This window comes from Pogoniulus pusillus, chromosome 2 (genome assembly GCF_015220805.1).
Source record: "Pogoniulus pusillus isolate bPogPus1 chromosome 2, bPogPus1.pri, whole genome shotgun sequence".
Classification (NCBI taxonomy): domain Eukaryota; kingdom Metazoa; phylum Chordata; class Aves; order Piciformes; family Lybiidae; genus Pogoniulus; species Pogoniulus pusillus.
Window position 1 is genome coordinate 49,187,296 of NC_087265.1, and position 16,294 is coordinate 49,203,589.

Consider the following 16,294-nt stretch of genomic DNA (forward strand, 5'->3'; position numbering starts at 1 on the left):
ACTCCACCACCTCCCTGGGCAGCCCATTCCAATGCCAATCACTCTCTCTGACAACAACTTCCTCCTAACATCCAGCCTAGACCTGCCCTGGCACAGCTTGACACTGTGTCTCCTTGGGAGAAGACCCCAACCCCACCTGGCTACAGCCTCCCTGCAGGCAGCTGCAGACAGCAATCAACTCTGCCCTGAGCCTCCTCTGCTGCAGGCTGCACACCCCCAGCTCCCTCAGCCTCTCCTCACAGGGCTGTGCTCCAGGACCCTCCCCAGCCTTGCTGCCCTGCTCTGGACACCTTCCAGCACCTCAGCATCTCTCTGCAATGGAGGAGCCCAGAACTGGACACAGGACTGAAGGTGTGGCCTGAGCAGTGCTGAGCACAGGGGCAAAAGAACCTCCCTTGTCCTGCTGCCCACACTGCTCCTGCTACATCCATCAGATGCTGGGTATGGTGTCTCCATTCTGCCAATGTTGGACCATAGCAGACACTTCTTCACAAGGCAAAAGAATGTTTAGATGAACTGGTCAGTGGGAACTCAGAAAGGCATTGAAAAATGTCAGCCTGGTGACTGATCTTGTGACACAGAGTCCTTGAAGTACTTTCCACTGGAATATTGCAAAGCAAATAGAAGGAAGGTGAGGATGGCTGGTACAGCTTTACTGCCTTTCTTATCTCTGCAGAGTTGCTGTTAGCCCTCCTAGCAGCAGAGAGAATCTGACATACCTCACATTTCTGGCTCAAGCATTTGTTAGAGTCACTTGTGTCTCAGTCAACAACTTTCTGCACACAGCTTTTCAAAAGTAAAGGGCCCCCCATGAACTCCAACCCCCCTTAAGGAAACATGGGGCAGGTGTCAACATTTCTGCAGGTATTCAGCCTGTGCCAAAGCACACATGGTTGGGACAGCAGAGCTGCAGCAGTCGAATCCAATGGGGTCCACAAACAAAAGCAAGAGTTGGTGCCTTTCACTAGGTCCTCTGGCACAAGAACAGGTGAAAGGTCGATAGAAGTTGACCAGGTTCAGATGTCTCCCATGGGAAACACTTGAACAAATATCTTATTAGTCTCTGCTGCTGAAGATCCTCCTCATGGTGTTTGCACTGGCAAGGTGGAGCTGGAAATGTGACAGAACAGACAGGAGCTTAATGGACCAACTTCTTAAGTAAAATGTTCCTAGAAGAACTTTTTAGTCTTATTCTCTGTAGCACCTTCTGGATCCTTTCCCATCAGCCCTGTCACAGCTGCAGTTTCCATGCAATGCTTCTCAGGCATCTCTGTATCTGGTCTCTTAGCAGTGGTGTTCCTATGTATACCATAGTCACAGGAGAGGACAGGAGAGAAGGACAAGCCCTACAGGTGCAAAAAGCTCTGCTTAAGCTTTTTTTGGGCCAAGAAGACTCAATGGAAAAGGATGAAATAAGCAGCTGGAGAAAACATGGTTGCTTTCTTTTGGCTTCTCTTCTTAAAAGAGAGGAGCAAAGGGCATGAAGTGTTGACCATGGATTTGTTGTCTGCTGAGGGAACTTTCTTATGTCTTAGATAAGTTTCTTACAACCAGATTGCTGCCTGCTCCCAGCTCTCATTAAACTCAGCATCTTTTCTTCAATGTGTCAAGTCTCTTTCTTCTCCCTATCCTGTGGAGAAAGGCTGAAAGAATTTGGGTTATTCAGCTTGGAAAAGAAAAGACTCCAGGGAGAGCTTATTGTGGCTTTTCAGTGCTTGAAGTGGTCCTATAAGGAATCACAGAATCATAGAATCAAGCAGGTTGGAAGAGACCTCCAAGCTCATCCAGTCCAACCTAGCACCCAACCTTATCCAGTCACCTAAACAGTGGCACTAAGTGGTCTGGATGGGGATCCAGGCCTTGCTTGAACACCTCCAGGGATGGCAACTCCACCACCTCCCTGGGCAGCCCATTCCAATGGCAAGGAAGATGGGGACAAACTTATTAGCAGGGTTTGTTGCAATAGGTCTAGGGATGATGATTCTAAACTAAGAGAGGTGAGATTTAGGCTATATATAAAGAAGAAATATTTTATGGTGCTATATGTAAAGAAGAAATATTTCATGATAAGGGAAAGGTTGCTCAGAGAAATGATAGAAGAATAATGGAATCAATCAGGTTGGAAGAGCCCTGCAAGCTAATCCAATCCAACCTATTACCCAGCCCTGGCCAATCAACCAGACCATGGCACTAATCTCTGGAAATACTCCAGGCCATGGTGGATGGAGCTCTGAGCTACTTAATCTAGTCCCTGTCCCCTGCAGAGAATTTGTGCTAGATCACCTTTAAAGACCCCCTCCAAGGATTCTACGATCCTTTCCCGGGGTGGGTCTGCTTTACTCGGATCTTTGTGCCCCCTCTCCCCTTAGCAGCCTGTTTCAGTGACTGATAAGAAGCAAGTTTAAACAGGATTCCCCTCCCCCTGCCCATCTGACAGCTTAATGCATTGCTGAGAGCTAGGCGCAAGGGTAGGATGCTCAGCGATTAGGCATCTCCTGTGCCGGAGCAGCTCCGGCTCTCTGAGCACAGACCTCGCCCGGCGGAGCAAGAAGCGGTGCCGGGCGGGACGTGTGAGCCGCGCAGCGGGTCGGGGGCGCCTCGCCCGGCCGCTGCAGAAGCAGGCTGCGGCGCCGCTGGGAGCGCAGCCCTGCGCTTAGCGTTAAGCCGGTGAGAAATTCCACTCGAGTCAAGGGGGGTTTTGCACGTGCTTAAGGGCTTTGCTGCACCGGGGCCTGTGGAGGGAGGAATGGACTCCTGCTCCATCGGATGGGATCGGACCAAGAATCTTGCACCCTCCCTCACGCCAAATCCTGCGGGATGCCTCTGATTCGCAGAGTGATAGGAGTGCATTGGGTCCTTGGGAAGAAGGGAATTCGACTGACCATCTGGAAAGGAGGGAATTCGACTGACCAGCTGGCCACAAGCTCCCCACTTGAATGCTGCCGCGGAAAAAGTGACTTCCTCTTACAGGCGCTGAGGTGCTTGCTGTGGGGTGGGTGTGGGTGTGGGTATTGTTTCCAGTCCAAACATCCAAACTCAGGTAACTCGCCTGAGGAAACAGGGCCCCTGCTCATGGTTGTTCAGCTGTCCTCGTGGATGAAAGGCCATCAAATCCTCATGAGCAGTACTTGCAGAGTCAGCAGCTAAGTTCCCTGGCCTGCTACAGTTGCAGAGCAGCACCGTGACAGCAGGCAAAGATTAATCACAAAGGCTGTTGAAAGGAAAAAGAGAAAGAAAAAGAAAGGAAAAAGAAAAAGAAAAGGGAAAAAGAAAAAAAGAAGGGAAAAAGAAAAAAAGGAAAAATAAGAATAAAACAAATAGAAAAAGGAAAAGAAAAAAAAAGGAAAAGGAAAATGAAAAGAAAAAGAAGGAAAAGAAAAAGAAAAAAAAAAAAAAAAGGAAGAAGCTTACACCCATTGCTCCTTGTCCTATCCCAGGGAGCAGTGGGCAGAGCCTGTCCCCCCTCTCCTGACCCCCTGCCCTCAGATGTTTATAAACATTGATTGAATCTCCTCTCAGTCTTCTCTTCTCCGGAATGAGCAGCCCCAGGTCCCTCAGCCTCTCCTCATAAGGCAGCCCTCCAGTCCTCTCATCATCCTTGTAGATGTATCTTGGCCTTAGAGGTGACTACCAGTACATACCAAGGGGACACAGCTACTTTGAGTCACTAACAGCATTGTGGAAAAGCCTTGCAGGAAAGGCTTCTGTTGCCTTTACCTCATTCCTGCAGGGGCAACTGCATGCTGCTTTCCCAAAGACATCCTGCTTGCTTGGCTGGAGGAAGTGATTCTGACCCTTTGGCTCAATCTGCTGTGTCTGGCTGAGATTGTGTTTGAATAGCCACCACCTTTCACCACCATGAGAGAGCAGGTATCCAGCAGGGTTGAGAGGGCTGCTGTTAAAAATGTGTCTGGGATCTTCTGGGAGGTAGGTTGTGGTGGGAGCTCAGTTAATTCTCCAACCTGGGAAGAGAAGGGAAAGGAAAAGGAAAAGGAAGACACATTGAGACACATCCTGCCTCAGGATCAGCTTGGTCATGTTGGCCCAGGACATAAAACAATCTCAGAACTTGTTGGACTCCCTTCATAAGCTCTGTGCTGGTGTATCCTGCAGCAATTGATTCTCAAAGATATTACCTATTAGATCACACAATCAGTCAGGGCTGGGAGGAACCTCAAGGATCAGCCAGTGCCAACCCCCCTGCCATGCCCAGGGACACCCTACCCTAGAGCAGGCTGCACACAGCCTCAGCCAGCCTGGCCTCAAACACCTCCAGCCATGGGGCCTCAACCACCTCCCTGGCAACCCCTGCCAGGCTCTCACAATGTATACATTCCTACTGAGGACCAGTTTTGGTTTGTTTTTTCCCCCCCAGATCCTTGCATTTGTTGCAATCACACTAAAGTGTGATTCCCAGTCCAGGCTCTCACCACTCTCATGATGAAAAACTTCCTCTTCACCTCCAGGCTGACTCTCCCCACCTCCAGCTTTGCTCCATTTCCCCCACTCCTGCCACTCCCTCACAGCCTCAGAAGTCCCTCCCCAGCTTTCTTGTCGCCCACTTCAGGTCCTGGAAGGCCACCAGAAGGTCCCCTGGGAGCCTCCTCTGCTCCAGCCTGCACAGCCCCAACTCTTTGAGTCTGTGCTCACAGCATAGAGTCATAGAATCACAGAATCATAGAATGAAGCAGGTTGGAAGAGACCTCCAACCTAGCACCCAGCCCCGTCCAGCCCTCTGAGCATCCTCCTGGCCCTTCTTTGTTCACGCTCCAGCATCTCCACATCCCTCTTGTCCCAGGGGCTCCAGAGCTGGATGTGATCTTATTTTGGGAACACCCTCTTCTGGAATGCCCTGTGTATTGCTCGGGTGTATTCCAGGGTCAGCCTTTGCTGTGTGTGAGGACCTAGGCAATGGAAAATGAGTCAGCTGCAGAGCTCTAGAAAGCCCTGGACTCTGCTTCTCACAGCAACCCCCTGGGGCTTCTCATGGGTAAAGACCCGTTTGATCTCTTGCCATGCCATGTCGCATGGAAGGACATCCCCCCCAGCGCTGCTTTGGAAACACAATAGCAGTCCTTGGTTATCTGCGCTGCCATCAGCCCCCCGGCCGGGGACGCGCACAGCTGTTCCCTCTGCTTAGTGCTGCCAGCGGAGTCTCTTATGGCCAGCAGCGAGAAGCATGGAGGAGTCCGGGAGGTGTGTGCACATCGGCAGAGAAAGAGCCTTGGTCCCTGCTTGCCCTCAGCCTTCGCTGCAGCAGCAGAGACTTCTCGTGTGGCAGGCAAACGCTGCGCAAGAGGGAGAGAGAGGCCAGGACTGACTTGAGGGCTGCGTTGGTGTAACGAGGGCTGGGAGGGGGAAGTGGAGAGATCAGATACAAGGTAGCCCTCAGGAGGTTCAAGTGTTAAGTTGACAGCATGTTCTCTCTCTCTCTTCCTTCCTTCCTTCCTTCCTTCCTTCCTTCCTTCCTTCCTTCCTTCCTTCCTTCCTTCCTTCCTTCCTTCCTTCCTTCCTTCCCTCCTTCCCTCCTTCCCTCCTTCCCTCCTTCCCTCCTTCCCTCCTTCCCTCCTTCCCTCCTTCCCTCCTTCCCTCCTTCCCTCCTTCCCTCCTTCCCTCCTTCCCTCCTTCCCTCCTTCCCTCCTTCCCTCCTTCCCTCCTTCCCTCCTTCCTTCCTTCCTTCCTTCCTTCCTTCCTTCCTTTCTTCCTTCCTTTCTTTCTTTCTTTCTTTCTTTCTTTCTTTCTTTCTTTCTTTCTTTCTTTCTTTCTTTCTTTCTTTCTTTCTTTCTTTCTTTCTTTCTTTCTTTCTTTCTTTCTTTCTTTCTGCCTGCCTTCCTGCCTTCCTTCCTTCCTTCCTGCCTTCCTTCCTGCCTTCCTTCCTGCCTTTCTTCCTGCCTTTCCTTCCTTTCCTTTCTCTCTCCTTCTCTCTCTCTCTCTTTCCTTATTCATTTCTATCTTTTCCAGTGCTGTGAGGAGCTGCTTTGTGTTGATTGGCAGCAGTTTAGAAAGGCTCCAATGAAGCCAGCAGCTGGAGGCAGCCTTGCCTGCCTCTTCCACCGTGGCTGAAGGCAGCTGTCTTTCAGCAGTCCAACCAGCACGTTGGTGCAGAGGCTCAACGCATCCCTGCCTGCTTGCAGCCAGACAGGGGGAACGTTGCAGCACATCTCCAGTGCTGGTTGTCCCCTTGGAGCGGCATAGTTTAAGCTGGGACAGTTTAGGCTGAAGGGCACTTCAGGAGGTCTCTAATGCAGGTTGCTTCTCAAAGCAGGGCTGAAGTTGCTCAGGGCCTTGTGTAGTGCAGTCTTACTGCTGCTTTCTGAGCTGGGGTGGATGACACTGAAACGTCAGAGGCTGCTGGGAAAGGCTGAAAGTGTGTCAGGAATGGGAGTCCTTAACAGCAAAGCAGGGAGTTTGCCTAGCCAGGGTTGGTCGAGCTGACCCTGTCCCAGATGCAGGCTGAGATTCTTAGAGACAGTCATTTCAGGGAGGGCTGTTATCTTGGGCACCCTGGTCCCTAAAGCAACCAGAATACAAGCTGTGGGTACATGTTTCATATGCACTGGGTCATTTTATGAGGTGAGCAGCTGGCTGAAAGAGGAGAACTTCAGTGCCTGTGTCCAGGGGAAGCCAGGGCATGGACTCAGCCTTTTCTAAAACCAGCTAATTGGGATGGAGGATGACTCACAAGGCACAAAGCCATGGAGCTGGGGATTCATCAGCCATCCTGGCTGCCAAATGACCTGCTTAGCTACTCATTACCTGCTGGCTAAGCTACTCTGCCTGCATCCAGCAGTGCCAAGGATAGTTTGGGGTTTGGCTTTGCCTGATCAGAACTGGCACAAAGTAGATCATTGTGGTCAAGTCCAGCAGCACAGATCTAGTCTCTTCTCATCCATCAACTATCTAACACCTCTCTGTTTGCAACTCTGCCATCACTGCCACTGCTGCTGGCATGATTCTAACCATATCATGGAGTCATAGACTCATAGAATCAGTCAGGGCTGGAAGGGACCACAAGGATCATCTAGGTCCAACCCCCATGTCATGCCCAGGGACACCCTACCCTAGAGCAGGCTGCACACAGCCTCAGCCAGCCTGGCCTCAAACACCTCCCTGGGCAACCCATTCCAGCCTCTCACCACTCTCCTGCTCAACAACTTCCTCCTCACCTCCAGCCTGACTCTCCCCATCTCCAGCTTTGCTCCGTTCCCCCCACTCCTCTCACTCCCTGACAGCCTCAAAAGTTCCTCTCCAGCTTTTTTGTAGCCCCCTTCAGATCCTGGAAGGCCACCAGAAGGTCCCCTGGGAGCCTCCTCTGCTCCAGCCTGCACAGCCCCAACTCTTTCAGTCTGTGCTCACAGCAGAGCTGCTGCAGCCTCTGAGCATCCTCCTGGCCCTGCTCTGGACACTCTCCAGCATCTCCACAGCCCTCTTGTCCCAGGGGCTCCAGAACAGAGCAGAGCAGAGGAGGAGGATCACCTCCCTGGCCCTGCTGGCCACACTTCTGCTGCTGCAGCCCAGGCTCTGCTTGGCTTTCTGGGCTGCAAGTGCACACTGCTGGCTCCTGCTGAGCTTCTCCTCCAGCAGCACCCCCAAGTCCCTCTCCTCAGGTTTGGACACTGTGCTTGTCTCCACACAACTGAGTGCTGAAGCCCACAGAGCTGCAGAAGATTAATTTTCTCAGTTTCCTAAACATCTTCACCTATCTCTTTTTGCAGAGCAAGGAATTAATCAGCAGGAGCCCATGGATTCAGGCACCCCCATTGCTCTGCAGACCAGGCCTTTACTGGAAGGTTGCTTTCAGTCTCCCAGCAGTCAGCCCTGGAGGTAGAGCTCACCACCCCCACAGTCCTGGCTGCTTTTCTCTCTTGGTAACTGTCTTGCACCTTTTCAGTTTCTCCTCCTGCAGACATGGTTGCAGCCCCATCTTTGTCCTGACTTGCTGCTGTGGAATGTAAGGCTTTTATTGTTGGGGCTCTTTTTTGTTGTTTTCACTCTGTAAAACAAAACTACAAATTGAAGCACAGCATATTGAGATTTCAAACTTGCATTTTGTGTCTGGGTGCTTTAATAAGAGCAGCACCACATTTCTTTTCCTCTCTTTTTTAGCTTCCCTTTGTTCTTCTGCTCTCTGTGAGAATTTATGCCCAGTTGTGGCAGTGCTGTACCTAACAGAGCCAGCTCTCAGAGTTCCACTTGCTGTGCAATTCCAGTATGATCTTGCTTCAATGCATACTTGCTTCAGGAACAGTGGGGTGTGTTCAGATGGATGGAGCTGATCAAACATGAGCCAAACTCTTACTTTATTGCAGTTTGTTTCTTTGGGAAGAGCCAGGGCTGAGCTGGGAGCTCATTGAGTTTTAAGCTAACACATTTTATCTCTCAGCAGGAACAGACCATTGGCATATATGGTTATTTACAGCAGCTCAGCTGAGAGAGGGTAACCCATAAATAGCAGCTCCTTGTGTTTGCTCACAGGCAGATAGCCTTAGAGAAGGCAGCAGCCTCACGTTCCAGCTCGCTCGTTACCATTCAGCAACAGGATTCTGGGAGGGAAATGTCTCCCTAGATAGGATATCCTATAACTCCTGACCACAGGAGTTTCCTGCATCCTCACCTCCAGCATCTGGTGTTGTCTGCTCTTGGAGACAGGCAGATGGGGTAGACGTCCCCCTGATCTTATTTGGGAGGACAGCAGTTCCCATGAGCCCAATGCAACACCGGAGAAGTATGTCAGAGGCATTCCAGCAGGATGTCCCTGGAGAGCAGCATCTTAATTCATTGACCAGGCAAAGGGGCTGCAAAAGGAAATGGCTTTTCCCCATCGCAGTGGGGAGCCTCAAGAAATGAAGAGTAGAGCCTAGGCTGAGCTTGCAGGCTTGGTCTGGTGGCTTTGGTGATGGAGGTGTCTCTGATCCAGACTTAGCACCTGGTCTCTTCTCCCCCGTTACTAATGCTAGGACAAGAGGAAATGGCCTCAAGTTGCATCAGGTTTAGGTTGGCTGGTGGGAGGAAGTTCTTTGCTGAGCAGGTGTCAGGCACTGGCACAGGCTGCCCAGGGAGGTGGTGGAGTCACCATCCCTGGAGGTGTTTAAGAGGAGAGTGGATGTGGTGCTTGAGGCCATGGTCTGGTGATGAAGGCTGCTGGGATGAAGGTTGGACTGGCTGATCCTGGTGGTCCTCTCCAACCACAGCCATTCACAGTGCTGAAATGCTGTGCTGAGGGATTTGGTTTGGTCAGGGACTTGTCAGTGTGAAACTCATGATTGGACTCAATGAGCTCCGAGGGCTTTGCCAGTCTAAGAGACTCTGTGATTAGCTCATGGTCCCAGCAGCTGGTGCTTGATCTCCTCTGCACAGAAAGGCAGGGCAATCAGAGCAAGCCTCCCTTTAACACCATGGTGGTGATGAAGAACAGATCTTGCACTGCCATGCTGAACATTTGCAGTGGCAAGCACAGAGGGCTCTTTAGACAGCATGCACATTGGAGACCCTCTGGCTGCTGGCTAGCCTTGAACACAGCCTCATCCTATCCTCCTAGCATGTTTCAGTGTGTAGTAGCAATGCATTTTCCTTCCCACAGTGTGCTTATGGCTAGGTCCTGCTTCCTGGCAGGTTGGGTGTGGATGACAGATTGGGAAGGATTTCTCTCTGCCTGTGTTTTCTCCGTGGGGTTAGGCAGCATGTGGGTGTGGTGTTAAGTTCCCCATCTCTCCACTCAGACCTTGTGTTAGAGGATCAGGAGGGTCTTTGACAGGTGCCACAAGATGGTCCTCTAAAGGGGATTCTGTTTGTGTAGTTGTCAGGTCGAGGGGTGTCATTTGAGCATATGCACCACGGTGGGTGGTGCAGACATCTTCCTGGAAGGTTTTCACAGCTATGAAATCATCTTAACTGCCTTGGTAGTGCTGCAGTCAAGCTGCTTGCTCCTCTCTTATGACAGCCTTTCTCCCTGGTTCACCAAGTGCCCTTTTACTCTCTTAGTGCCCATCTTCAGTGCCTTTGTAGAGGTCAATTTCTTCTACCTTGGCCTCAGGACTGCTCCATTCAGAAGACAAAAGGCCAAAAAGTGACCTCCAGCCCTACCCAATCACACCATTTCCAACTGTGGGGGATCTGTAAGTGGCTGAGATGATGCAGAGGTGATCTAGTGAGCTGGATTCCCAGAGCTCCCCACAGCACAGTGATGATTTGTTATGTGTGTTAAGGTCCCTAGAAGACTTCTGTCCTAAGTCGAGATCCTATTTGTGGGTAAACACATAGAATCAGAGAGTCAGTCAGGGCTGGAGGGGACCACAAGGAGCAGCCAGTGCCAACCCCCCTGCCATGCCCAGGGACACCCTACTGGCACAAAGTAGATCGTTGTGGTCAAGTCCAGCAGCACAGACCTAGCCTCTTCTCATCCATCGAGTATGTAACACCTCTCTGTTTGCAACTCTGCCATCACTGCCACTGCTGCTGGCATGACTCTAACCATATCATGGAGTCATAGACTCATAGTGTCAGCCAGAGTTGGAAGGGACCACAAGGAGCAGCCAGTGCCAACCCCCCTGCCATGCCCAGGGACACCCTACCCTAGAGCAGGCTGCACACAGCCTCAGCCAGCCTGGCCTCAAACACCTCCAGCCATGGGGCCTCAACCACCTCTGTGGGCAACCCATTCCAGCCTCTCACCACTCTCCTGCTCAACAACTTCCTCCTCATGGCCAGGCTGAATCTCCCCACCTCCAGCTTTGCTCCCCACTCCTGTCACTCCCTGACAGCCTCACAAGCCCCTCCCCAGTGGTTTCAGAGGTCCCCTTCAGATCCTGGCAGGCCACCAGAAGGTCCCCTGGGAGCCTCCTTTCCTCCAGCCTGCACAGCCCCAACTCTTTCAGTCTTCGGTTAAATTCGGAGGCAAAGAAGCTGCACGAAGGGTGTGTGTGGAAGAGGAGCTGCTCACCTCTTCTCCAAACACCTGAAAAGATGACAGCTTACTATTAAGAGTTAAAGCTGAGGAGGTTAAGAATGCCTCTCCAGTGCCGTTGTGCTAGGAACTGAGTTATTGCTGCTATAAATTCCCAGGAGAACTGATAATTTGCACATATCACTTTGCCCTTATAAAAGTCCAGAGGAGTTTCCTGTGCCTAAATGGGCCATGTCAAAACCTCCCCAATAAATACCTCGGGTAGGATCTTTGTAGCCTCTGAGAGCACTAGAATAAAGTTTGGGAGCTGAAAGCAAGTGGGGGAAATAATCACTGGCTTGAGGAAATAGCAAAATCAACAGGAAAGGCTCATTTTGTGTTTGGTTTTTGCATCCCTCATGACAGCCAGGAAAATGTCATTAGCCTTAAGAGCTTTGCTTGCCCATTTTATTTCCACCCCCGAGCTGAATTTCCCCTGCTCACCTGTGGTTAGGTTTCTTTGCTGAATCCACACCCTGCCTGTGCTGGTTTGTTAGTTCTGGTGCTGTTGAGCTTGTGAGCTCTGGGGAATGGCTTCAGCTCCTAGGCACTGTACAAGCATAGAGCAACACCATCATCACCTGCCTGATGATCTCACACATGACACAGCACCTGGGACACAGGGCAGTCATGGGAGACAAAGGGAAACGATGGGTTAAAGAGGCACCTGCATCCCAGGCTTTGTTATGGACCAGGATCCCTTTCCACCACCCTGGGGAGAGGAAGGGGAAATCCGGGGACCCTCTTGGCATTCAGGGGCCTCCCGCAGTCCTTGTGGACCTCTGCTTGTACTGTAGAGCAAGGAGTGATGACACCATCCGGTCTGGGAGCACAGATACAGTGTGTTTGTGTACCACTCTTGCAGCCACCTGCAGCCCTGCCGCTGCTGCAAGGCTTGGTGCTGCAGTTTGGTGCCCCGTGCAGCCTGTTGCACTGGTTCTGGTGCTCAGCCAACACAGGACATGTCAGAAGTTGGAACCCCTTTCCTCTGCACTGCTCAGCATCGTAATTCAGGCCCTTGGCACCAGTGCTGCATGATGCAGGGGAGGAAACTCTTGCCTGATCCCAGCTGCTGGACCGCCCAGACCTAGAAACACGAGGATTGATGGCCTCCATAAATGCTTCTGCTGCTAACACCACTGCCTGTCCTGCTGAACAATCCTCTCCTTCCCCCAGAACCTGCTTCTCCCCATCCTTACTTAGTGCTGATGCCTTTTAGCAGCTGATAGATCACCACTCTCTACGTCTCTCCCCATGTGAGATGTATTTCATTCACGGGAGAGTTTCAGCATGAGGAAGGCTCTGAGACCCAAGCCTCAGAGCACTGTGCCTCATCTGGGGTGATCCCCCCCACACCATTTCTCTTCTTTTAACTAGTATTTGTAGGAGGGATGGAAGATGAGCCCAGAATGTATTTATTGAACCCAGGGGAGGTGTGTGCAGATGTTAAATGTTATTAAGATATCACTGATGAGTTGGTTTCACCTAAAGGCTGGAAGAGATGACATTTACATGGCTCTCATGGGGTGCTGCAGAGCAGGGGTAAGGACTGCTGCTCAAGGACAGCCCTCCACATCCAGGGGAGGGATGGCATACAGAGAGCCTCCAGGTCTCAAAATACTGAGTTTTCTCTGCCTTCTGGCTGCACTGGAGGAAAGCCTGTGTGCTGGGCTTGCCAGGATCACTCATGGCAAGATTTCAGTCTCTTCCTCTCAGATGAAGCATTTGTGTTTGCCCTCTTGTGCCTCCTACAGAAATCTGCCTACTTGCTAAGGATGTCAGCTCCCGTGGGTTTTTCCCCCTAGGAATTTAAAAGCACATTTAGATTCTCCCTTTTCAGCTGCTGTCCTCCTAACAGTTGTCTTCCTGGGCATGGCAGCAAGCCCCACTGGTCCTGCCTCTTGGGTAGGCTTGGTTAGCTGGAGGAATCCATCCTGCCTCAGTGGCTGTGCTTGTCCCAAGTGATTTTGAAGGTGTGGTACTGCTGACACATAGGAACACAGAATCACAGAATCAGTCAGGGTTGGAAGGGACCACAAGGAGCAGCCAGTTCCACCCCCCCTGCCATGCCCAGGGACACCCTACCCTAGAGCAGGCTGCACACAGCCTCAGCCAGCCTGGCCTCAAACACCTCCAGCCATGGGGCCTCAACCACCTCCCTGGGCAACCCATTCCAGCCTCTCACCCTGAACAACTTCCTCCTCACGTCCAGCCTGAACCTAAGCACCTCCAGCTCTGCTCCACCCCAGTTCTAGAGACCAGTCACTGGTCAAGCCACTGCTGCACTTTGGAGGAGTGCTGGCTTGCAGACTGAGCTACGGCCCAAGCTTTTCTTTGGTCAGGCTGCCTTCTAACATCATGCTTGCAGCTTAAACAAACACCGACTACAGCCCTGCTGTGCCAGGGGACAATCCCAGCCCTCTGCTCGGGAGAAGGGAAAGTGTCGTCTGCCTTGGAGCTATGATTCTCTTGATGCAATGACTCCTGCCTCGGCAACGCAGTGTAACACTAAACCCAGAGAAGGGGCAAGCAATTAGCTCTCCATTGTCACCCAGCCCTGCCACTCCTTGCGGGGGGGGACCCGCATCCCATCGCACACCTGATGCTGCCCCTAGCAAAATCAGCCGCGATGGCCCCGTGCAGGGGCTGGATTTATTGTCTGCAAGTCTGGCTGGTCCAAGCCCTGCTCTGAACACCTGCGGAGCCTCAGAGCCCAGGCTACGAGATTAATCTGTCACTCACTCTATATAACAGCCTGTCCTCCTCTGCACCCCGGCCTCACACTCCTTTCCCAAGCCTGGTGCCGAGCTCCAAGGTTCAGTTTCACCGGAATGCAGGCAGCATCTGACCCCCCCCCGCTTCCCAGTGTGCTTCCGCTGCGAGCGCACCTCGGCTGCGCTGGCTGCCTGAAAAGCAATTATGCTCACTTCCCACCCGATAAATTAGAGACCCCCAGGTTCTTCGCTTAATGGTGCAGAGCTGCTCCCCTGCAGAAGCTGTTAGGAGAAGGTCCGAGCAAGTCCACGCCCTGCTGGGGCTGCCTGCGCTGGGGCTGCCTGCGCTGGGGCTGCCTGCGCTGGGGCTGCCTGTGCTGGGGCTGCCTGTGCTGGGGCTGCCTGCGCTGGGGCTGCCTGCGCTGGGGCTGCCTGTGCTGGGGCTGCCTGCGCTGGGGCTGCCTGCGCTGGGGCTGCCTTGCTGGGGCTGCCTGTGCTGGGGCTGCCTGTGCTGGGGCTGCCTGCGCTGGGGCTGCCTTGCTGGGGCTGCCTGTGCTGGGGCTGCCTGTGCTGGGGCCGCAGCCCATCAATCAGCCTGCCCCGGCGTGGCCGCGGCCAAGGTGCTGCTGCCGCCAGCCTGGCCAGGAGAACAAACGCCAGCGCTCTGCAGCGCTTCCTGGCAGCGGCAAAGGGGCAGACCCGCTTGGGTTCACACCTCAGTGCCTTAAGGATGTTTCCAAGGCCAGAAGACAGCTGATGGGGAGGATTTGTACTTCACACAGAGGAGCACGAGTCCCCAGAGCTGTGTGCAGTTGTGGAGTCAGGAATGATTGGGGGACGAAGAGCCCCCAGATCAGCTTGCCTTGCATTCCTTCAGCCCGTTCCTGGGGAAGCAGGGATCCATCCTGCTGGAGCCTCACATTCCATGAAGAACAGCTTTGGGACATGCTGAGAGGTCCACTGCCTGCTGACACACATGAAAAGACTGGTCTGAGTAGGCTGCACTAGAAGAGTTTGTTGCAGTGGTCCTAAATATGACCAGGGGTTTGAGTTCAGCATCAGTAGGTTTGCAGATGACACCAAGCTAGGAGCAGCTGTGGAGCTGTTGGAGGGTAGCAGAGTCCTGCAGAGGGACCTGGCCAGGCTGGATGGGTGGGCAGAGGCCAATGGGGTGAGACTGAACAAGGCCAAGGGCAGGGTTCTACACTTTGGCCACAACAACCCCAAGCAGCACTACAGGCTGGGGCCAGAGTGGCTGAGAGCAGCCAGGCAGAGAGGGAGCTGGGGGTGCTGGGAGAGAGGAGCTGAAGAGGAGGCAGCAGTGCCCAGGTGGGCAGCAGAGCCAATGGCATCCTGGGCTGGCTCAGGAGCAGTGTGGGAGGTTCTTGTGCCCCTGTGCTCAGCACTGCTCAGGCCACACTTTGAGTGCTCTGTCAAGTGATGGGCTCCTGAATTCAAGAGAGCTGTTGAGGTGCTGGAAGGTGTTTGGAGCAGGGCAGCAAGGCTGGGGAGGGGCCTGGAGCAGAGCCCTGTGAGGAGAGGCTGAGGGAGCTGGGGGGGGTGCAGCCTGCAGCAGAGGAGGCTCAGGGCAGAGCTCATTGCTGTCTGCAGCTCCCTGCAGGGAGGCTGTAGCCAGGTGGGGTTGGGCTCTGCTGCCAGGCAGCCAGCAGCAGAAGAAGGGGACACAGCCTCAAGCTGTGTCAGGGGAGGTCTGGTCTGGCTGTGAGGAGGAACTTCCTGGCAGAGAGAGTGATTGGCATTGGAATGGGCTGCCCAGGGAGGTGGTGCAGTGGCTGTGCCTGGAGGTGTTGAAGCCAAGGCTGGCTGGGGCACTTAGTGCCATGGTCTGGTTGGTTGGGCAGGGCTGGGTGCTAGGTTGGACTGTCTGAGCTTGGAGGTCTCTTCCAACCTGCTTGACTCTATGATTCTATGATTTTAAGCCTATTTTAGGTGCTGTGGAGGCAGTTTAGGTAGGTAGGTCCTGTTGTGCTTCAGCTTTCCTGGGTGAGCAAAAGCCCTGTGCTGTTTCCTTGTTGAGAGGTCCTTTCTCTGTGTGAGCAGTGCCACTCTCAGCTGACAGTGGTGAGCAGCAGAGGGAAGTGCTCCATATCCAGGCACAGCTGTGTCTAACTGCCTTGCACTGCATTATCTTTGGAGCTTAGGGCTTTGCCACCCATCTTGCAGGGAAACAGACAGAGGAGGATGAAGGAAGTGAGGGGCAGAATTTGCAGAGGTGTTTCAAGGGTGAATAATGAGAGGGAAGAGGCTGCATTCTCTCACTGGATGAGGGACAGGTGGGAAATTCCCAAGGAGAAGCTTTGGCTAGGCATGGCCTTCCTCATCCTGCTGCAAAAGGTTGGTGGCTTTTAGTGGCACTCACAGGTCATGGATGGCCACGTGCAGACTGCCCACGAGTGACTTCTGGTTCTGTGCCTGTCTTTTTGTGTCCTCTTCCTTGCTCCTGGGGGTACCTTTGGCTTACAGCTGCATTCTAGGCTATCCCAATTGTCTCTCCCTTTTAAATGGACAGTAATTTCTGTCTTCTCCTCCATGAAATGTTCCCACAAGCTCTCCTGTTCTGCTTTGTGTCAGCTGAAGGATAGAAGTGAAGAATGGGAGACGTGCTGCTGACAAATCC